The following is a 23,580-nucleotide window of genomic DNA, read 5'->3' as shown; positions in this document are numbered from 1 at the left end:
AGAATAACAAGCGACGATAGCACGGACTGATGGGTTAGACCACACATGCCAACACAAATCGATAAGGCAGACAAAATCAATGCACTGGGCAGCGGCGTGGCTATCGAGTGTGCAGGCGGTGCAACTGCGCCAGGGTCCGGAAGAGGAGGGGGGGGGCTGTAGAGAGGGTGGGGGATTGGCTAGGAGGGTGGGGGTTGACCCATTACATTCCCATGCCAACCATTGACACGGGTGATGAGGGCCATTGACTGAAACGTCGCCTGTTATATCTATGTACTTTTTTCGTCGTAAGGCCACAGTGATGTTGACTAATGTGTCGAGTTATGTTGAGGTACTCGTGAGGTTCAGATAGGCGTGTATGTTTAAAGCCAAAAAAAAGGTAACCAAAAGCAGAGGTCCTTCCCCGCACCTCCGATTATCACGCTGTGCTACGTACGGTGCGAAAGAAATTCAACGTACAGTACATACACACATATACATAGGTCGTGTTGGGGTTGTTTGATCATATTTCACGGCCCAGCGGTTCTTCGCGTGGTTCGAATCCGACAGGCCGCCCCGATTAATACTACTTCAACCCGAATATACAACATGACGTGAGAGATCCCGCGACATCAATCGAAACCAGGAGGCCGGCCCATTTGCGTACCAACCCTTTGACAGATCTGAAAAATTGCACTCCAAATGACTTCGTTTGGGATGGGGGGGGGATACACTCTTGCAGCATTGCCCCCCCCCTCCCCTACTATGGAACCACTTGCAGGCTGTGTCTGTGTGAAACACAGCAGCAGCAGCAGTGTCTTCAGCAGGTCCCTGTGTGCTGACATGAATGGCAACGCCGCCAATGCCAAAATGCAGCAAATGATTTTGACGCTTTCACCGAAGAGGGACAGAGATTTGGGTGTCAGGAGATGATGATGTTGACGTTGTTGGATGGATCTTCTCTGGGAATTTAATGAGATGGCCATTGTTGGACTGCGCTTCTATGCTCCTGCACTTAACGCTTCACCTTCTCTTAACCGCACTGACCCGGCGAGGTGAAGTATGGCCGATAATTAGCAACAATACACATGAGCGCACAAAGACACGCACACACAGATACATGTGAAACAACGGCCATTCGCTACTAAGTGGTGGTGCCGTCACCGGGGCGCTTGTGCCAGGCTAGGTGCACTTTGAGGCCACTCAAAGATATACACGCGCGCATAGATACACAGACTCACTCTTAGGGGCCGTCCATAAATGACGTCACGCACCTGGGGGGGGGGGGGGTGAGAAATGTGACGTCACATCAAAATGCGAAACTTAAAATAAATATAGAATTGTTATAACAACAGTAATTGTTATAACAACACTCCTACAACATCAGAGTGCAGCGCCACATTAAATACGCACTACAATGACAATAGTTTAAAGCGATTTGAAGCATGTTTTATTTTCAAAATGGAATGTGGTTTTGGGGGGGGGGGCAGAGCTTTGTGACGTCATATTTGAGGGGGGGGGGTCTGACTTTTTGTGACGCCGTGTGACGAGGGGAGGGGGTACAAAAATCGTCCAAAATCGCGTGACGTCATTTATGGACGGCCCCTTACACAAATACTCACACAAATACCATACAGAGACAAAGAACTCCCCGCCGTGTAGCCTTAACAGACTGTTGGGGCAAGTGCTGAGTAGCGAGTCGCTGCACCTATGAAGGCCGGCACTGTGGCACACGAGGGGGTGGGTGGCCAGCACCACGCCCGGCCGCCTTTGTCTCCCCTAGTGGCGATGTTTGCTACACACCACACCGGGTACAAAGGCAAAGATCTCCCGTATAGCCTTAACTGACTGCTTGGGGCAAGTGCTGCTAGCGAGCACCGCTCTCCATCTGTTACTCCCCACACACTCTCTGACTAAACATCTTCCTCTCAACACACAAACACACAACAAACACAACAAACACAGACGTATATAACACAGACGTACACAACACACACACGTACACACAAACACACACACAACAGGTACACACAAACACACACACAAGGTACACACAAACACACACACAAGGTACACACAAACACACACAACATGTACACACAAACACATAACACACACCAAAACCGCGAGAGTACACAAATAAACAAACCCACCCACCCACCCCCGCGAAGCAAACAGCCAAACAACAACAACAGCAAACAACAACAGCCAAACAACAACAACAGCAGCAAACAACAACAGCAGCAACAAACACCTTCAGCCTCGCAGCGGGTTCGCTTTGGGGAAAAGAGGAGGGGGGGGGTGGTGGGTAGGGCGTGGGGGGTGTAAGGGGTGGGGGGGTATAAGGGGTGGAGGGGGCTGTAAGGGGTGGGGGGTGTAAGGGGTGGGGGGGTGTAAGGGGTGGGGGTGTAAGGGGTGGGGGGTAAGGGTGGGGGGGGGTAAGGGGTGGGGGGGTGTAAGGGATGGGGGGGGGCTATAAGGGGTGGAGGGGGGTGTAAGGGGTGGGGGGTGTAAGGGGTGGGGAGGGGTAAGGGTGGGGGGCTGTAAGGGGTGGAGGGGGGTAAGGGGTGGGGGCTGTAAGGGGTGGGGGTGTAAGCGGTGGAGGGGGGTAAGGGGTGGGGGTGTAAGGGGTGGAGGGGGGTAAGGGGTGGAGGGGGGTAAGGGGTGGGGGGGTGTAAGGGGTGGGGGGGTGTAAGGGGTGGGGGGGCGTGGGGTGTAGGGCGTGGGGGGTGCGTGGGGGCTGTAAGGGGTGGAGGGGGGTAAGGGTGGGGGGGTGTGTAAGGGGTATGGGGGTAGGGCGTGGGGTGTAGGCGTGGGGGGGGGTGGGACGTGGGGGATGTAAGGGGTGGGGGGTAAAGGGAGGGGGGGTGTAAGGGTGGGGGGTAAGGGAGGGGGGTGTGGGGGTAGGAATGGGGGGTGTGGGAGGGGGGGGGGTGAAAAAAAATGCTCCGAGTTAAATAACCAAATAATTGCTTCCAGTTAAATAACAAAATAAATAAAAGGCACCCGGCCATTCGCTCGCATCCCCTCCCTCTCGGGCTCTGTGGCTCACTCAGTCGCTCGCTCGCGTCGCTACCGCGCGGAGGTGGTGGAGGAGGAGGAGGTGAGGGTGGTGATGGTGGTGATGGTGATGATGGTGGTCGGAATAATGAGATAGCTGCAAGCGCGGTTCAAACCGAGGTACAAGCTCACAAACGGAAGCCTTCATCATCAGCATCACCGCCACCACCGCTATCACCATCACCACCAACATCATCAGCAACAGCATCATCGGTACCATCAACATCATCACCATCACCACCAACATCATCAGCATCAACATCATCACCATCACCGCCACCAACATCATCAGCATCATCACCACCACCAACATCACCATCAGCAGCATCACCGCCACCACCAACATCATCAGCACCAACATCACCATCAGCAGCATCACCACCAACAGCATCAGCATCAACATCATCAGCAGCAGCATCATCAGCACCATCATCACCACCAACAGCATCAGCATCAACATCATCAGCAGCAGCATCATCAGCACCATCACCGCCACCACCAACATCAGCAGCAGCAGCAAGCGGCGTGAGTGTTCGCTGATTCTCTCTCTCTGGGCGCAGCGAAGGGATGGATTTTCCGCTCTTCCCCTAGGCATCGCCACTATGGTGGTTGTTGTGTGGTGTGTTGTTGTTGTGCCTGTTGTTGTGTTGTTGTGTGTGTGTTGTTTTCTCGAGTGTTGTTAAATGTCGCACGTAGCCGCTTTGTTAATGACAGCTCGATTCGCAGAGAGAGAGAGAGACACACACGCGTTACCGATGTCTGCGTTAAACTGCGAGTGCACATTTATATACACACACATAACACACACAAGGAAGGTTATACATACATATACAAGCGGAAAATTTTTATCTAATTTTGTAATCCAATATTTTATACAGTACACACTCGGTATATAAAACGGCAGCGGTGTGGTTTAGTGTATATTGCCACGTATACAGTCTATAGTGTAAAGAGATTGTGTAATTATTATAATGTATGCATTGTATATATACACACACACAGTCACCGTTTGCCATTGTAAGACGTGAATAGTCATCGCAAATGGTCATTCTTAAAGGCACACCGGCGCAGCCGCTGCGGATGCTCGGTTGCGGCTGATCCGCGCGAACTCCGCTCGTGCTACGGAGGGTGGCGGTGGTGGTGGTGGTGATGGCAGTCGGGGAGATCGGAGGAGATCGGAAAGAGGCCTCGGCTCGCAGAGGATTAATCCGCCCCAACACCGGCCACGAGAAGCCGGCTCGCGTCTCTTGGCAAGGGTGAGTGAGTGAGTGCTCGCACGGGCTGATTGATGTTCACTGATGGGGCTTTTTAAGTAAGGATCTCGTCTGTCATTAAATGCGCGTGGGTGAGATTAATTTGTCATCGATCGTCGTCGTCGACGTCGTCTTCATAATCACGGTTATACGTAGCATCACCATCACCGCCATCGTTAACACAATCATCATCACCAGCAGCAGCATCATCGCCATCGCTATTAGCATCAACAGCTATCGTAATCACTCTAATTTTGTAATCCAATATTATATACCTTCGTCATAACCATCATCATCATTGCCACCACCACCATCGTCATCATCGTAATCATCGCCACCATCACCCGAGTCATGTGTCAGCAACGTTGACAGTTCTCATTACCATCGTCGAGTGACGGGCGTCTGCATCATTATCATCTGTGATCATCATCATCATCATCCGTCATCGTTCTTCATCATCATCATCACGTGCATTGCATCTTCTAACCAAAAAAATCATTATATAACACGACGCCTCGTCCCATGGATAGACTGGGTCCCGTCATGAGAATGTCGATTTTCCGCTCAAGGCTACCATCCTTTGCTCTTTGTGGCATGAGCGTCATGGGGGGCCGTGTGGGGGGGGACAGGGGCTCGCTTTGCCTCTTACATTAGGAATCGCGAGTGCATAAAATACATGATTTATTATCCTAATTGTAAACTACAGAAAATAATTTAATAAAGGTGTCCAGTTTGGAGGGGGGGGGCGTTGGACCCCCGTGCCCCCCCCCCTCCCAAACTCCGCCCATGATGAGCGTGGCCTCATCAGTGACGCGGTGCGTTCGGGGCCGCTTTGTTGCAGAGGTTTCGCGGTTCGAATCTGGTAGGCAGCCCTGGTTATTGTCACGGGCGTCCGAGCCGTAGCAAAAAAAAGAACACGCCGATCGCCGTCAGCTTCAAAGTGGACGGTTCAAAGACCCCACGGCGTCATTCGGGAACGAGTGAGACCATCACGTACCAAACAATTGGCCAAATTGGATAGAATTCCCAACAATTACTCCCATTTTGGGATCACGCGTACTAACAACATCGTCCCCACGAAACTACCGCAGACTGTGTTCATATAACGGAGCAGCGCCTTCCTTCGTCGTAGTCTCGCGCCGTAAGAATGACAGCGCGACTGCCAAAACGTACTAAGTTCTGATTTATTTTGACTCGTATACGACAGCAGCGAGAACTGGTTTATTGATACCTCGTACTTTAGTTTAACACGGCGGCTTACTTGAGACCAAAACGGGAAGACGTCCTCACAATTCTGGCAAACCGACCGATGAAGCCGGTTGTTGTATTCGCCAGCGAAACGTGACGGTTCTCACATTGCACGCATCGTGGGTTTACTCTCCAACACACCGGTGTGCTGAAGTAGTAACTAACTGGCACTTTTTGTTTATGTGACAAACCTTACTAATTGGCCGTGTCGGGTGTCGGTGGTGGGTCAACGACACATTTATATTTACGTGATCTGACCCAACAAACCCCTTTATTATGGCTACCACGTACTGCTACTGTTTTAACAGCAAGGACTGTATTCTAGATTTGAAGCTTTCGTGACTGCAAGGATTCATACTCTTAGTTCTTTCGGTAAAGTCACGTGACTTTACCGAAAGAACTAAGAGTATAAGGACTGTATTGATAAGCTTAAGGGCTGGAGGTAAATGATCACACAATCGTGTTAATCCACGAGTGGTGGGGGGGAGATTGTTTGACCATACTTCATTATAACGTTGATGAGTGCGGGTTGGTGATGGTGAGAAGCCATGGATAGACATGGGGAGCATAGAAAAGTACAACACAACAATGGAGTTTGCTAAATTGTCCACCTCCGCTGTTAGCCAACTAACCACCTCCGATTTGCACGGTTGGCTACGTACGACGCGAAAGAAGTTCAACATACAACCACATAGCAACCTCTGGACTGTTCGTGATAGTAATGACCGGCATTTGTATTGATGTTCATAACATGATTGTTTTGATTGTTTTTCAATGACGCTGTACTTACGAAACAATGCATCGAAGACATCGATTAATTCGATTCACAAGGCTGAGGAATAGTGAAATCATGTATTTTCCCTGCGTAGGGCGCTGTGGCTAGCGCACTACCCCTACGAACTGGGCTATCCGAGTTCGATTCCCGTTCACGGCCAACATCGTTGACGAGTATTTGAACCGGTCCTGTGCCTCCCCGAGCTCGACTCAGCCTTAAATGAGTACCGGGCGCGGTATGTAAATATCGGCGCTTGGGACACTTTCCCTAACATTTTGTTGAGGCTACATGGGGGATCTTTGCCACACGTGGAGCCACTCGTGGCGCTATACAATTCACCGTAAACGTTTCAAACAAAGAACCGATCCCTGGAATGGAATTGCGGCAATGGATCTTGACTTAATAGAATAACGGGGGTGGGGGATCACCACTGATGAGCGTGTTGTGTGCATGTCATTACCAGTCTGTGATCTAGCCACTGCTGGATCAAGGCCTCCCCAATCACGATGATCTCCCCACAGTCTAAAGACGGTCACCGCATCGCGCGGCGCTTTCAGATGCGCTTCCTCGGCTGTCTGGACTTAGATTCCAAGAACACCGGATGAGATGTTACTATCCTTTGTGCAAGCACTTCCAAGAGTTTATGAACAGTGATCCTGGTGAAATTTTGGGAGCGCATCGTCAGTAGTGAACCTTTGGGTCCTAGGGTGTTTCGGCCTTTCACACTATACACCCTCCCCAAAGGCGGCCAGCGACAGGGTGATCAATCCTACGCTTGCGTCCCATTCCCAATTAGTCATAGGAGTTGCCTTGTTGTTGATAGGCAACATCCCATGGGACTATCCAACTGTTAGATCAAGGCCTCTCCAAGCCCAATCACGATGATCTCCCCACGGTCTAAAGACGGTCACCGCATCGCGCGGCGCTTTCAGATGCGCTTCCGCGGCTGTCTGGAAAGCTCTTCCGATATCGGGAAGCCACTAGAGCTATGCACTTTTAAATAATCGACATTTAAAACTCATTTATTTTGTACCGATTTTTTGTCGTCCTTCCGCCGCACCCCCCATTAGCACGGTTGGCTACGTACGGTGTCAATGGGCCTTCTTGCGGCCATGCTATATATTTACACCGTTGGCCACCACCACTCCGTCTCTGGTCTCAGGATCCTTTGTTTAAATTCCAGCTTTCTGTAGAACTCAAATCTCAGTGCCAATGAAAAGGATGTGTCCTGCTGGACCTCTGTGAAAAAGAGCTTCATAGCTTACCGGATTTCTCCGGTCTTAATAAATATTCTAATTCTAATGAGCCATTTTTTCATTCCTGTACAGTGGAACACTTTGTCCAACAGGCTGCTGCTGCTGCTGCCGCCGCTGTGCTGTAGGTCTATTTGTCTTGTCCTGAAAATAAACTACAGTACGGTACTTTTAGCAATTAATCGACAGACAATACGACTCCTTCCCATATATGTCCCTCCACTTAAGACAAATACTAGCGTTTACAGGATGTATATTTTTGTACACATTACGTCAGCCGTATAGCCTTCCGGGGAAGTGGATGTTTTGTTTTATCACTGTAGGTTTAATACCTATGTGGGCGCCACGGTGGCGAGATGTCAACTACTTCGCCTGGTGTACAGGAGGTCGCGGGTTCGATCCCGACCCTGACGCCTGCTGCTGTATATTTGGAGTTTGCATGTCTCTCTCTCTCTCTCTCATCATCATCATCATGGTGGCTAGGAGATGTTAACTACCTCGCCTGGTAGGTCGCGGGTTCGATCTCGACCCTGACGCCTGCTGCTGTATATTTGGAGTTTGCATGATCTCCCCGTGGTCGCGTGGATTTTTCTCCGGGGTTTCCGGTTTGTCCGTCCACATTTATAAACATGCGTTTAGAGTATTTCCACATGATACGCCACTTTGTTGAGCTATCATTTGCGGCCAGGTCGCTTCTTAAAAAGAACTATATAGCTCAGTGGGCTTTACCTTGTAAAATAAAAAAACAGTTTAATAGTTTGAGTGTTAATGCCAGCAACGACGGCACAAATGGTAATTTAGCATTGTTCTGCTTTTGTATTGTGTTTGAAAAAAACAAGCAGCAGGGGGCTACAATTGTTACGTGTAATGTTGTTGTAGGCCATTCCACAGCAGCATCCGGGGGGGTGGTAGCCGGGTGGAGAAGTCCACTCGTTCCACCAGAGCCCACGTGGTTGTATTGGGGTAGCTGAGTGGAGCAGTCCACTCGTTCCACCAGAGCCCACGTGGTTGTATCTGGGTAGCTGAGTGCAGCAGTCCACTCGTTCCACTAGAGTACGCGCAGTTGTATCGCTGCAGTTATCAGTGACGCACTCTTCCCAGTTTGCGCCTCACGGTCCTTGATTGTTCCATTCATGGGGGGACCATTCACACCTTCTTCCACGCGTTCATTCGGACACGGTGCAGAGCGGCCCTAATGGCATTTCATAACGATTAAAGCTCCATGTAATTGCATTGAGTGGGCCAGCGTAATGTTCATAGTGACTTGCCCCCCCCCACCGCCTTCTGCCCCCCCAACCCAACCCTGCCATTCAAGGAGGGGTGCGGTGTAGGGGCGGGTGTGATTAATATCCCTAATTGGCTATACCGGCCCACTTGCAGATGTAATTCATAACCCGGCCGTCTCATTTTAAAAGTGATCAAAGTCGTTTTCTCATTCATCGTGGCGACTCGCGCGGTTGGCTACATACGGTGCGAAAGAAGTTAAACGCACACGCACGTACGTCGTGCGCATGTTGTGACGAGGTGAGCTCGTGCGTGCTCGTGTGCGGAAAGCAGAGGTGGATTTTTTAGTCGTAGGATCGCGAGAGATGACGGGAGCTTGGGGAGGCCTGCATTCAGCGGTGCGTTGGTCATGGCTGACGGTGACGTTTAGTGAAATATATTGGCGTGTAATGATGACATTTGACGCGTAAGTTCTCGATGCATGATGGCACGAGCCGTGGGTGGCGGTGGCGGCGGCGGCTACGATTCTGCACGTGGCTGCCTGTAACCCAGCACTGTGGAGGCAGCAGGGAGAGTTTGTGGAGCCATAACCGTGTCTCGCCTGGAGAAGGCGGTGGAGCAAATGTGGACTCCACCCGTTCCATCTGTATGGGATAGAGCGTTGCCCCCTCGCCAATCAAACACTCTATGATTGGCCAATAACACCTTCATGTATTTGTGGATTTTTCTGTTTGCACATAGTCACTTTAAGATGTTTTCTTGTTCGTGTTTTTGTTTTTTGTTTGTTGCGGTTGCACCCGAGTCAAGAGCCGAATGGCTCACAGGGCTATACCTAATAAATGAACTTTGAACTTTGATGTACAGAGGACCATAGAGATTGGGTAGCGCCAGCTCTCGCCGCCTGGCTGCTGCTGTCTTCCCACTCGCCTGTGGTTCCTCCTCGGCTCGGCGTTACGAGTTGAAATACATTTTATTACGACTTGTATGTTTCACGCAAACCGCGGCCATTTAATCGTCACACTTTTAGACCGACGGCGGCAGCGGCAAACGAGACCAGGCGAAACGAAGGCCAGACGGCTCGCAAAGAGACGGGGCAATGCGAGCCCGATTGAAGGAATCGGTTGTTGAGAATCGCAGCCCCAGGTCGTGACTGTTCAACTTTGCGCGCAGCACTCAGACGGATTGGATCGCCGTTCTCCATAACGGTGGGAAGCCCATTGAGTATGAACTGCAAAGGGAGTTATTTTTTCCTTTCCGGCAAAATTATGCATTTTAGCTTTAACAAAAAAAATTTCACTCGCCTGCTTGGGCTCATAGCTCATAGGTATCTCTTCTACCCCCCCCTCTCGCCCCCCCCCCATTCATTAGCTGCCCCAAACCTCCCGTCCACTCATCCCTCCGCTGCGGTGCACGCCTATCCTTTGTGTGATTTTTAATGGGGGCCTCTTGTCACATGCCGGGGCTTTCATAAGCGGCAGTTTGGATAAGTTTGCGCCGGAAGGATACGCCAAATTAGCCAAAATTGTAAGGTCGTGCATTTGTAACGGCGACCTTGTCCGTCACGCAAGCCGCATGTCACGAGCTTTTAAAGTGGCACCGTGCGTGGTTGAAATTGGTGGAGTATTCTTGCAGAGAAAAGAAGAGGGGATTTTTGGCAGACAAACATACGCGTGCACAGATTCACCTCTTTTATAGTTAGCAAAATACGTGAATTATTACTACGCTTGTTCAGCAGGGAAAGGCCTCGCCAGGTCTGACGACTCTTACTTACTTCAGGAGGGTCCTGCCAAATTATCAGCGATGTCGCTGCTGCTGCTGGTGTAAGACCCTCCACCACCTGACACAGCCAAACAAATCAACTTATCAACGTGCACAAGCATTTGTATGTATGTATGTTGAACTTCTTTCGCACCCTACGTACGTAGCCGACCGTGGTAATCGGAGGTGCGGGGGGGAGGACAACAGACGTACAGTATTACCGGATGTGTTGTTGGTAATGGTGTTGCAGGTGTGGTGGAGACTACCCACGTGGTGGTGCTGGTGGTGGCAGCAGTGTGTGGCTGATGGAGGCTTTTGCTGACTGGTGGTGGTGGTGGTTGAGTGGCCGTGGTAAATGTGGCGATTGTTGGATGGAGGCTAAGCCGTTGAAAGCACTAGTTGTTGGGTAGAGGGTATCTGGTTGAAGGTAGAGGTGAGATTACCATAGCGGTCGTGGTTTGGTGGTGGTGGTTGTGGTTGAGAGTGATTACTCCGTTGGTGGTTGTGCTGGTAGTTTGGTGGGGATGGTGTTGATGGTGGGGAGTGGGAGTGCAGTGGAAAGGCTACGAACCCAGCGATTTGAGCTGAGTTCTCGCTGAACGGCCAACATCAGTGACACATTTTATACCAGCCCTGGAGTCTCCCCTCGACCGCCTTTAATGAGTACCTGGTGTGGTGGGCATCAGCACTGTGGAGAACAACACCACCAGCACCGCTCTCGTGCGCTGTTCCGGATGCAAGGCTGTGCGGGTGGAACCCCCAACCTTGTCTTCGGTGGTGACTTTGTGGGAATGACGGCGACGTGACGGCGGGTCGCCGGTGGCGATCGCTATTCTCCCCGTGGCCTACTCCGAGTGCCAGGGCGCGAGGTTTTCCCCGCAGGTTTGGTGACTCACGACACGCCGAGTGATTCCAGGGCCACATTATGGGACTTTTTTTTCTTCGAATGGGGAGAGGTCGTTTCCACATCTCGCGACGCACACGGCGCAGTTTGTTTTTAATTGTATCATATCCGATCGTGCATCGACGTTGGCGGCGGGCAGGGGGGGGTTCACCTGATTCTAACGCACGAAACTTTCTGTTCAGTGACCGCTCCCTCGCGTGCTCTTCCACGAACAATGAAATGACAAAAGGCCAAGAGTAAAGTCGACGTTACTGCAATGACGATGACTACGGCGAAATGCTGAATGTGTGTTTGCAGAAAAAGGCCTGGAATAAACCCTGCCCTATGGAACCGGCATGCGTCACTCGCGCTCACCCACCCACCCACCCATTCATTCGTTCATTCATCTTTTTAGTAATTTTTAGCCTTGAGCTAAAAAAAAAACACCCAATGGCTCTTCCGGCAGCGTGGCGATAACTCGTAATTGTGCTCCAAACTTAGCCTCCTATTCCCCCGGATCCGTCTGCTCGCACATTTTTGTCGTCGTCATCATCATCATTATCATTACGGTTGTCATTGTTGTGTTAATTACGACCTCCCCCTTTGTCATGCTAGATAGACGAAGCGATAGACCCACGAGAGAGTCGTGATGATGAGATTTTTGACGTGCGAAGCTTGCTCTGAATCCTGTTTAGTTTTTTTGTTTGCGACGCCTAATGGTGTGCATAACACTCGGGGCACTATCAACACGACCAACTGCGAGAGTCTGCCGAGACTCGAGAGACGTAGAGAGCGAGAGAATGTTGTTTCTTGACGGATAGACCTGGGTTACGAAAATTATAACAAATCAGGTGCTGACAGGTACAATTGTAAAACACCGAAATGTCACATGCCACGTACACAAACCCCTACAGTGAGATATAGTTTGGTCACGCAACAATAGTAACCGGATGAGGAGTAAATGACAATAAGATTAATGCAGATTATTATTTTACGCACGAATACAGGTGGGGGGGGGGGGGGGTTATGCTATATTGAGGTGCGTGACCGGTTCCATTCATGGCACGTGTGGGGGGTGGCTTCGTGCGTGGGACGAAAACCGGAGAACCACGGAGAGAACCTCACACGCCCGACGACAACTCTCAGCCACCGGTCCCCACCTTCTCGGCCACACCTCGCCGCCCGATGCCAAATACCCCCCCTCTTCCCCACCCCTCCCCGGCAAGCCTTTGTGGTGGTCGCCCATTCAAAAGGGGAGGAGATTTTCTCGTAAGCCATTGGGTGTAGAGTTAGGAGAGTGGCCTTGCAATCGGGGGGGTGTGTAGGCGGTGTGACTGCACAGGGCTACAAGAGTGAGTGGGAGGGGGGTATCAGACAGGGTGAGTCTCCTTCGGGGGGGGGGAGGGAGGAGGGGGGATGGGTCGCCCATTTCATGTCTTGCACCAGGGCCCATGCCAGTCAGCTGCGCTATGCCACTGATTTAGGGGTGCCATGGTGGCAAGATGTTAACTACCTCGCCTGGTATACAGGAGATCGTGGGTTCGATCCCGATCTCGACCCTGACTCCCGTGGTCGCGTGGATTTTTCTTCGGATCCTCCGGTTTTTCCCCGTCCACATTTAGAATCAACAACATCATGCGTTTAGATTATTCGGCTGCTATCAATTTCCACATAAGCCACTTTTTTGAGCTGTCATTTGTGACAGCCGGTCGCTTCTGAAAAATGAGCTATATAGCTCAGTGGGGCCTTACCTGGTAAAATAAAAACAAATTGAAAAATAATGAAAAGTAAAAAAATTGTTTCGTTTTTTTATATTGAGGGGGCACCGACTACGCGATGGCCTTCGTTAGGCGCACGTGGAATCATCGGGGGCTGGACCCCCCCCCCCCCCCCCGGCGTCGCTCACGAGGTACGGGCGGCTGCCCGCTGGCCTTTGGTCAACATAGGGAGCGAGCGAGGAGAACTGCAGCGACGGAAATAGCCGCTCGGTTTAAGTGCGGGGCTATATAAGGGAGGCGTCGTCTCTCTCTCTGTCTCTCGTTCTGTCAGTCGGCCGATCAATGTTTCGTTTCGTTCCCTTTCTCTTTTGTTCGTGTGTCGGGGAAAAAAGAAACCCCGCCAAAAGATGATTCCTAAACAGAATATTTAAATATTTTTTTGTAAAAATCGGAATCGTGTGTACTGGAGGAGTCTGATGAGCTATAATGCATTGAGAGTTTATTTGGAGTTTGCGTGTCCCTCTCTCCCCGTGGTCGCGTGGATTTTTCGCCAGGTCCTCCGTTTTTTTCTCTCCACACTTAGAAACACGCGTTGATGGAGGATTTGGCTGCTCTGAATTTCCACGCGATAAGCCACCAACGTTGAGCTCTCATTTGTGGCCAGGTCGCTTCTGAAAAAATAAGCAAATTCCTCGGCGGGCTTTACTTGGTAAGATAAAAAAACTGATTTGTTTACCTTTCCGAAACTATGCGCTGCTGTCGTATTTTTTGCGTTGCTTGTTGTCGTAGCGTTCTGACCCTGTGCCGCTATTCGACATCCTGCGAAAAAGAGCTTTATGTCTCATCAGATTTTCCCCGATCTAAATTAAATGTTCCCGATTCTGAAGCCGGATCCAGCGTGACCTCGTTTATGCTACAGCGCTGCCGCCGGATCGCCAAAATAATAATAATGAGGATAAAAAAAAAATCTAAACATAATAATTCGTTTGTGCACGGCTCGCCTTAAGCTGGCTACCAAGGGGTGGTCAGAAAGTTTGAGGCCAGGGCTAATAAACGTAGGAATGCACTAGAGCTTGATTATCTTAAAACAGTAACCCCCCCCTCCTCCCCCCCCACACGCAACATCTGAATGCGTTTACCACATCACATGAGTAGCAGCAGCGGTACAAGCTTGGGTGAAAACAAAGACAAAGCATCCCCGTGTAGCCTTAACATACTGTTGGGGAAAGTGCTGTTCGGACCGGTTCAGATCTTCGCCACCGGTGTTGGCCGTGAGCGGGAATAGAACTTGGGGTGCCGGGTTCGTAGCACTAGCGCGCTAACCGCTGCACTACCGCTCCCCATAACGCGCTCACACACACACACAGACACACAGACACACACACACAGGCGTCACACGCACGCACAAAAAATACAGGAAAGTAAAAAATGTGAAATGCACTTCAACTTCGAGTCGGGTTGTGTGTTAAAAAAAAGTCGAATTCCCTGCACGCTCCGAGCGCGTGCGCCATGGCGTGCCGCATTCTCGCACCGGTACAGCGCCGCTCCTCCGTTCATCTCGATTCGTTCTTTAATGCCAGTCCCACTGCTCTCTGTGTGTCTTGCACTGCTGCGTGATGTAAGGCGGAGAGCGAGAAGCCGTCGTTATGGTCTCGAGACTCGAGACGGTCGGCTACGTACGGCGCGAAAGAAGTTCAACGTACATAGAGCTACATACGTAATGAAGCACGCGTCTGTATGTGTGTCGACTCGGCCCTCGGATGAGTACCTTGGTGCGGTGATGTAAACAAGGGGGGGGGGGGGGGGACAAAGGCGGCCGGGCGTGGTGCTGGCCACGCCACCCCGTCGCCGTGCCGGCCTTCATAGGTGCTCGCTAACAGCACTTGCCCCTAAAGTCTGTTGAGGCTGTACGGGGGATCTTTGTCTTTGTGTGCGCGTGATCTCTTTTCGAGCAGGTCAAGCTGCCCGCTAAACACGGAATGTTGTCGGGCCAACGTTGTACCAATGTTGTTCCAACGTTGTTCCTCCCAACGTTGTTCCTCCCAACGTTGTACCAATGTTGTTCCAACGTTGTTCCTCCCAACGTGGTACCAATGTTCCAACGTTGTTCCTCCCAACGTTGACCCAATGTTGTTCTAACGTTGTTCCTCCCAACGTTGACCCAATGTTGTTCCAACGTTGTTCCTCCCAACGTGGTACCAATGTTGTTCCAACGTTGTTCCTCCCAACGTTGTACCAATGTTGTTCCAACGTTGTTCCTCCCAACGTGGTACCAATGTTGTTCCAACGTTGTTCCTCCCAACGTGGTACCAATGTTGTTCCAACGTTGTTCCTCCCAACGTGGTACCAATGTTGTTCCAACGGTTCCAACCACAACGTTGGACCAACGGGTTGGCGCATTGACTGGCTCGGCGAGGAATTTAAAAAAAAAAGTGTTCTTGCCACCGTGGCTTTTAAAGTGTTCTCCTGCACAGCACTTGCGACCGTGGACTCTGTACCCATCACCCTTGCCGCCCTTGTGGGTTGGGGTTTGTTATTGGAGTGGTTGCTACTACTAGTATTGGGGGGGGGGGGGGCATGGGTGGGTGTGGGGTGAGAGCCCTGCTGTTGCTGCCGCTTGCTTGCAGGGGTCGTGGAAATGACGTGAACATTCCGGGAACTCGATTTTTTGAAGCAAATTTTTATTAAACGGTGGCGGCCAGGTTCCGCGTTGAGCTTTTGTGTTGCGGTTTTGTGTTGTTTTGTTGTTGTTGTTACCAACAGCACACAACGAAAAAGACCCTTACCCCCGTGTGTAGCCTTTAACAGGCTGTTGGGGCAAGTGCTGTTAGCGAGTAAACACCGCTGAAGGGATGACACGCAACACGATGGCGAGTGGGGCGGGGATGCCAGCAACCACGCACGACCGCCTTTGTCTCTCCCCCATTGATGACATTTACACACAACGCACAGAGCCAGACGGCGCTCTTACAAGGACGTTTGGTCCCAAGGCCGTCGTCGGCGGTGAGTGGCGGCAGTTACATTTAAGGCTGAGCGGACCTAGTGGGGGTGGTGGGGAGGGAGGCTTAGGACCTTTTCAGGTATTCGTCACCGGCGTCGGCTGTGGGCGGGAATCGAACGCGAGCACGCCGAGTTCGAGCAATGCAGTGGTGCGCTAAGGGGCCGTCCATAAATGACGTCATGCACCTGGGGGGGGGGGGTCAGACATTTGTGACGAGGGGGGGGGGGGATTTGAGAAATGACGTCACATCAAAATGCGCAACTTGAAATAAATGTAGACAACACGTTCTACTTCATTAAATATACTTTTTAATAAATGTTTTCTCCTACAACATCAGAGTGCAGGGGCACATTAAATACGCACTACAATGACAATAGTTTAAAGCGATTTGAAGCATGTTTTATTTTTGGGGGGGGTGCAGAGCTTTGTGACGTCATATTTGAGGGGGGGGTCTGACTTTTTGTGACGCCGTGTGACGACGGGGGGGGGGGGTCAAAAATCGCGTGACGTCATTTATGGACGGCCCCTAACCCCTCTGTCGCCGCTCCCCACACCCCCCCACACACGTGGCATGTCGGCTGCCACGCCACCATGACGTCTTGGTGGAATTGGATTAACGTTGCCTCACCGACAGGCACGCAGACAAAGATCTCTCCACTCGAATATTCGTACAGAACGCTTGAGTGGCAGGGGGGGTGGGTGTGAAGCAAGTGCTCCTGTTAGCGAGCGCCTGTTAAGGCCACTGGCATGGTGCCCGAGGGATTGGTGTGGCCGGAAAACCAACGCCTCACCCCCCCCTCCCACCCCGCTGTCGTCTGCGTCTCGCCAAGTGCTGATGTGTTCATTGAGGCCGAGTGCTGGGGGCCTCCCTTGAGTCGACAAGTTCTTGGCCGGGAATCGAGCCGAGCTCCGCTGGGTTCCGTGGCGGAGTACACCAACAACATCCCGAGCCGCCCATGCTGAGAATCTGCGAAAAAGAGCTTCGTAGCTCATCGGATTCCTCCTCCAGGCTGGATAAAGATTGTCTGAGTGTCATCCTTTCCGCCCGCGCACAAAGATCCCCCGTGTAGCCTCAACAGACCGTTTGGGCAAGTGCTGTTAGCGAGTTGCACCTACAAAGGCTGGCACGGCACATGAGGGGGTGGGCGGCCAGCACCACGCCCGGACGCCTTTGTCTCCCCAGTGGCGATGTTTATACACCCCACCAGGTACTCATTTGAGGCTGCACCGACCTAGGCGAGGCCCAGGACCGGTTCAGATAATCGTCACTGTGCATACGTACGTTGAACTTCTTTCGCGCCGTACGTAGGCAACGTGCTCAGCGGAGGTGCGGTGTTGAGTCGAAGGTTCGTGGCGCAGACGACGATAACCGCTGCACTTCCACTCGCCCGCACGCACGCGTAAAACGCATAACTCGTGCGTACATACGGGCATGTTGATGAGGGTTATTTGCAGTTGGAACCTCTCGTGCTCGATATTTCATGTTCCCGGCTTCATCCCTCGAACGTCAGCGCCGCTGATGATCTGCGTTCCGCTGATGATCTGCGTTCCGCTGATGATCTGCGTTCCGCGACGGCGCAGCTCACGGCAATGCGGCGTTCGTTATAATCGGCTTTAAACTTGACTTCACCGTGACTCATTTAGCAGCCGTTCCCAAAACGTTCCACCTCGCGTGTGCGTATATTTACTTACGCAAGTTTAACACGGAGTAGACTTTCGCGACCAATATCATCCACAACATCGTGTTTTTTTTTTGGTTAGATCGCGTAAATATAAATGTGTCGTGAAACCCGCCACCACCCGGCGTGCTGTACTAGTAACGAATTGGCACGTTCTGTTTACGTCACAAACCTTGCCAGTTGGTTGTGTTGGGTGGTGGTGGGATTACCAACACATTTATATTTACGCAACATTGGCGATGAATGTCTGAACTGGTCCTGGGCCTCCCCTCGGTCGTTTCAGCCTTAAACGAGTGGTTGGTCGCAGTGGGTAAACCATCAGCACCGGGGAGACAAAGGCGGCCGGGTGTGGTGCTAGTACTCAACCCCCCCCACCCCCCCTCCAATCTTTGTAGATAGGTGCTCACTATCAGCACTTGCTCCAACAGCCTATTGAAGGCTATACGGGGGATCTTTATCTTGTCCTCCGTGCGTACAGCCAGCGCCGCACCTTTGTTCTCTGATTAGAATTTTTTTTTTGAGATCCATTTTGTTTCAATTCACGATCGTCCAACCAGCACTGCATGGTTGCCCACGTGGTGTTGTGGGGAGGCCCTCGTCCAACAGTCAATGGTCTGACTATCCGTGCGCTTCCCACGGGGTGTGGGGACACCACCATCCATGTGCTCGTGAGTCTAAACATTGACCACGCGCATTTGCGTTGGGCGAGAGCTCAAGCTAAAGGAGGTCTCATAGTGAGAGCTCAAGCCTTACACTTTGAGGCTGCGAATGAGTCCTTGGCCCGTGTATCTGAACGATTGGGGGACTCTCTCCTGCCTTCCCACCGCTGATGCGGGTTTCACGATTGTAATATATTCGTCCCGAGATTACATAAGAACAACAACAATAATCACAACACGGTGCGGGTTACCTGCATTGCGCACCATAATGACTACACTGCTGTCAAAGTGCCATTGGTATCCACGTGTACTGTACACGTTGAACTTCTTTCGCGCCGTACGTAGCCTACCGTGCTAATCGGAGGTGCGGTGGGGGTGTGGACAACAAACTGAAACTCTTAAACAGGATCAACACAGGATCAACACGAGTCAATATACACGGGCAGTCTTCATCACGTGTTTGCAGTGACATATTCTCTCTCTGTGTTTGCAGTGACATATTCTCAGTAAACCGTGGGTTTTCTGGACTTCGGAATGTGTTTTTTTTTCTCTCTCTTTCACCTTTTCCTGAGTCAACTTGCCGCGCTAATTTACACAGCGGGAGAAGTTAACATCGTGGACAAACAATCGTGCGCAGTCCCGGTGACCCGAACTCGACACGCAAGAAAATGACCGAGGGATTAACTGAAGTGCGGGGGGCAGCAGCAGCAGCGCGTGTCTTGTCTCCGCGAAGGCAACTTTCTTCCACGTTGGTACATTTTGAGAAATTCTTTATTTTTTTTGCTCCTCGCAAACGGCACGGACGGCGTCCTGGGAATGCGGCAGGAGATCCGGCACGTACCGCGCGCACGCAGACGCATGGCGACGTTTGCACACCGCGCCGGGTACTCATTTTAGGCCGGGTTGACCTCGAGGAAGCCCATGATCACTTCAGATAATCGTCGCGAGTGGGAATCTGACCCGGGTCTGCCGGGTTCATGTACACGCGCGCAAGTGTACGCGCGCGCACGCACGTACACAGGCACGCACGGATATATGTCCCAGGGTGCATCACGGCCACATCATGAGTGACGGATATCCGTACCTGTACCCGGGCCTCCACTCGGTCGACTCGGCCTTAAATGACAACGTGGCGCATCGCGAACAGACACTTGCCCTAGCAGTCTGTTAAAGGCTACGCGCGGAGTATCTTACGTCCTTGGTCTTTGTGCGTGCGTGGCGTGGCGTGGCTGGGGCGGGTGAGTGGGTGGGCGGGAAGGGTTAGAGACGGGTGTCAAGTGGGAGTTGAACCAGCCACACTCGAAGGGATGAAATCTGCCATGACTGCCACCAGCGCAACCTCTCCAGCATCGCCCCCCCCCCCATCCACACTCCATCACTCAATCTGTGGCTCGGGCACAAATGCACCGGTGGACGCAGACCTGGCCTCACACCTGTGCCACTGCCGGTTTGCGTCGTGGTGAACGAGCAATCCCGGGGGAGTGGGGGGGGCGAGGAATCGTCTCCACGTTGTTTTGTCGTCGTCGTCGTCGTGATGAATGAAACCGACACGGGCTCCTCTCGAGCGGCGCTATGTTTTCTCCCGGCGCCAACGGCATCGGAATCGGATTATTTATGAACACTGGAGGTAAATCCGATGAGCTATAAAGCTCTTTGCTTATTTGCTTCTTCTTCCCGCGGATGTCCAAAGCGCGGCGGCGCACCCAGAACGAATCGCGCGATTGAGAATATTTCGACGAGGGATGTTTTTTTTATTGGTGCGGGGGGTGTGGGGAGGGGAAGGAAACACAAAAATTCGAAAGGGCGCTGGCTGGCATGTTAACTTCACGCTCCGGTTGTCGTGCCACGATAATACCATTCGTAGATGATTTTCTTTTTGGTTAGGACATGTAGCAGTCGTACGAGTGGTAGTAGTGGGAGTTGTGATCCGGCTACATTTGTTTGTCTGCACAGATTTGGCCTTATCCAAAACTGACGGATGAAGTGCACGGAAACGCGCACACATCTGACGCCCCCCCAAAAAAAGCAATGACAAAGATTCCCCGCATAGCTTTAACAGACTGTTGGGGCAAGTGCTGTTAGCGAGCACCTAATGAAGACCGGGAATAGTACACGAGGGGCTGGGTGGGTGGCACCACGCCCCGGCCCCCTTTGTCTCCCTGGTGGTGATATTCACACATCACACCAGGTACTCATTTGAGGCTGAGTCGACCTAGGGGAGTCCCAGGACCGGTTCAGATAATTGTCACTGGTGTTGGCCGTGAGCCGGGTTCGTAGCGCAACACCCTAACCGCTGCACCACCGCTCCCCACATCTTACACGCTCATGCACAAAAGAAAAAAAAGCTCCCCTGTTTGGTCTTACTGTTATTGTTCAAATTAGCGAACAGCTGTCTCTCTATGTAACCACACGTATCCGAGTTTCCTTTACAAACCGGGAGATTAATATCCGTGGCTTTTCACACGGTTAAATGAAGGACACTGCACGGAGTGTATACACGTGTACAATCGTCGTATACGGGGACGTCAAGGTACGATGCGGAATTATTTTAATTTTTGTATATGTACATATGTATTCGCCTATCAATCCTCCTCCCCTCCGGCGCATGAAGCAGCCGACCGCCGGTGAAAACGATCGAATCCTCGCGATGGCGAAAGGGCCGGTGGCGGCGGCGTCTCCAACACGCTCCCTCCCTCCTGCCCGACCTACTGCCAGGCCCGTGACCGCCTCCGCTCCTCCGTTCCTCCTGTTTATTTGGCAGCGGTTGCCGGGCGACGCGGAATGGGTCGTGTTTCGTTCTATTAAGGGGACCCCGTCAACCCGCATCACCACCACCGCCCCCCCTCCTCCTCCATCCTTCTCTCCGCCCTGTCCTCTCCCCCGTTTGATGTCGGACGCGCCGCCGCATGAAGTGCGCGTCTGGTTTTCGGTTTCTCGCGCGGGGAGAGACGACGGAGCGGTTGTCGGTCGTAAATGTCGAATATATCCCATTCTCGCGTCTCTCTCTCTCTGTTGTGTCTCTATCTGTGTATCGGTGTATTGCAATAACTGCGAGATGTGCCGTGCCTGTAACTGCGGTACCCCCCACCCATAAATAGAAGCTAATGGCGTCTTTTTCATGCGTCTGGGGGAGAGGGAGGCAAATTGTGAGCGTTGATGGCTTTTTAGGAATAGCCGTTTTAAAATTGGTGATGCAAAGCGCCGTTACCGAAGAAGTTGGAAAGGGAACGTGCGACCTCTCACTCTGCTCGGTCACCCGTCGGGATGTGAGCATATGATTATTATAATATTAAATTTTTTTAAATATATAATATTTGAAAATGAATATACTCACGCCTGTGTTTGAGAGCTGTGCGGACAGACGTAGGCCACCACGGGGGCACATTTTACGATCCATGGGTTTCCGTGGTCAATGCTCAAGACCCGAGCGTTAAATTCCGTGGAAGGATCAAGGTGCCGTACCGGCGGGAGCCGGCGTGGCTTGCCGCCTTGAGTTTTTAGCTTAAACGCGAATCTGATTGCAAGCTTCTGTCCTCCAGGCGGGCGTTGTGGGCGCGTGTCAACGAGGCCTATCGAGCAGGAGACACCCTGTCCCCCCCCCCCCCCCCGGCAGAACCGCCAAGGGTTTGCGACTGCGCTCCTCACAACAACAACAACAGCAGCAGCAGCAGTGGCAGCGCCAACAACAACAACGCCCCTTAGAGGAGAGAGGGCTTTAATTATTGATGGCATTGAGTGACCCCGGCTGACGCGTCCCAATTTGTCTTCAGCGCCAAACGATAGATCGCCATTTCAACTTAAAGACGTTTCGAGAAACCATTTAAAGCCCCGTGTGGAGGCACCTGCTCTTAAGTAGCTGACCGGTCTAATCGTTCGACACAACCTCTGGGCGTGCAGCCGCGTCCGAGATTTGTGACCGTCTCTTTGTTTCTTGGTTTGTTTTGCTTTTGTGATCGCGTGACAATTTCCAATGACCTTTAAAATGTGAAATCTGAGTCTTGTTTAGACCGTGGCGTTGCACGCGTGCTCGCGGCGTCGCGATAAATGGCGGAACCTATAAACTAAAATGATATTTATTTATTTTACCAGGTGAGGCCCACTGAGATAAACTGTATAGCTCTTTTTCAGAAGCGACCTGGCCACAAACGATAGCTCAACTCGGTGGATTATCATCACGTGGAAATGTACAGTAGCCGAATCCGAGAACCCGGAGAAAATTCCACGCGATCACGGGGAGAGAGACACGCAAACTCCGAATATACAGGCGTCAGGGTCGGGATCGAACCCGCGACTTCCTGCATGCCAAGCGAGTTAGTTTACATCGCGCCACCACGCATCTCTAGCCGAGAACCGAACGAGGATCGTTAAGCCCCACGTTCGATAGCCTCGATATCATAAAAAAAAAAGATGCCGTGTATTTGTGCGCACGGAAGGAAAAATCGCTCGAGAGTAAACAATGTCACCCATAACGGCGCCAGAATCCTGGTGAAAGGAACGTCGGTAAATTGAAATGGGAAAACATTCCGAGGTCACTCGCACACGGCCACACGCGCACGAAAGGCAAAGATATCCCACCCTCCATAGAGCGACGCAGGCTGCTGGGGCAAGCGATGTGCAGCGAGTGCCGTATAAAGGCCGGCACGGCGGCTCGCAATAAAGCACAGTGACCTGTCCAGCACCGTACCCCTGTGGCCTGTCTTCCCCGTGCTGATGTTTACACACCGCGCCGGGTGTTCATTTTAGGCGGAGTCAACCTAAGCGGAGGCCAAAGACGGGCTTCTTACGCCCCGCGCCGCTGACGTTAGCCATGGCGGGGAATCGGCCTCGGGGTGCTGGCGCAGCGCGGCGCTAAGCACCGTGCTACGGCTCGCTGGACGCCACTCGCACACACGCGGACGCCACTCGCACACACGCGGACGACAAGACGAAGACCGATATCCCCCATATAGCCCTTACCAAGCGCTGTTGACGAGCACTCATTGGTGCACGAGGGGCTCGGTGGCCAACCCCACGCACACCCAGCAGCCTTTGTCTCCCCAATGCTGATGTTTACACACTGCTCTCTATCGGATACTGATTTAATTCTGAGT

At 52.0% G+C, this 23,580-nt stretch overlaps 1 protein-coding gene across 7 annotated transcripts in view; it reads left to right on the top strand.

Moving 5' to 3' along the window:
- Positions 1-23,580, top strand: part of LOC133348389 (SH2B adapter protein 1-like) — a 94,306-nt gene that overhangs the window by 17,636 nt on the left and 53,090 nt on the right. Inside the window, exons 1-2 of one of the 7 annotated variants that reach the window (XM_061561165.1) lie at positions 3,013-3,082; positions 4,097-4,295. The exons of 1 other annotated variant lie outside the window; for it this stretch is intronic. The gene's annotated coding sequence lies outside the window, so the exon portion shown is untranslated. 5 more of the 7 variants (XM_061561163.1, XM_061561169.1, XM_061561167.1 and 2 more) reach the window with 5 other exon arrangements.

Source organism: Lethenteron reissneri, chromosome 27 (assembly GCF_015708825.2).
Source record: "Lethenteron reissneri isolate LAM-NWPU_2019-01 chromosome 27, ASM1570882v1, whole genome shotgun sequence".
NCBI lineage: Eukaryota > Metazoa > Chordata > Hyperoartia > Petromyzontiformes > Petromyzontidae > Lethenteron > Lethenteron reissneri.
Note: the sequence above shows the minus strand (reverse complement) of the source record. Positions and strands in the feature narration are given on the sequence as shown.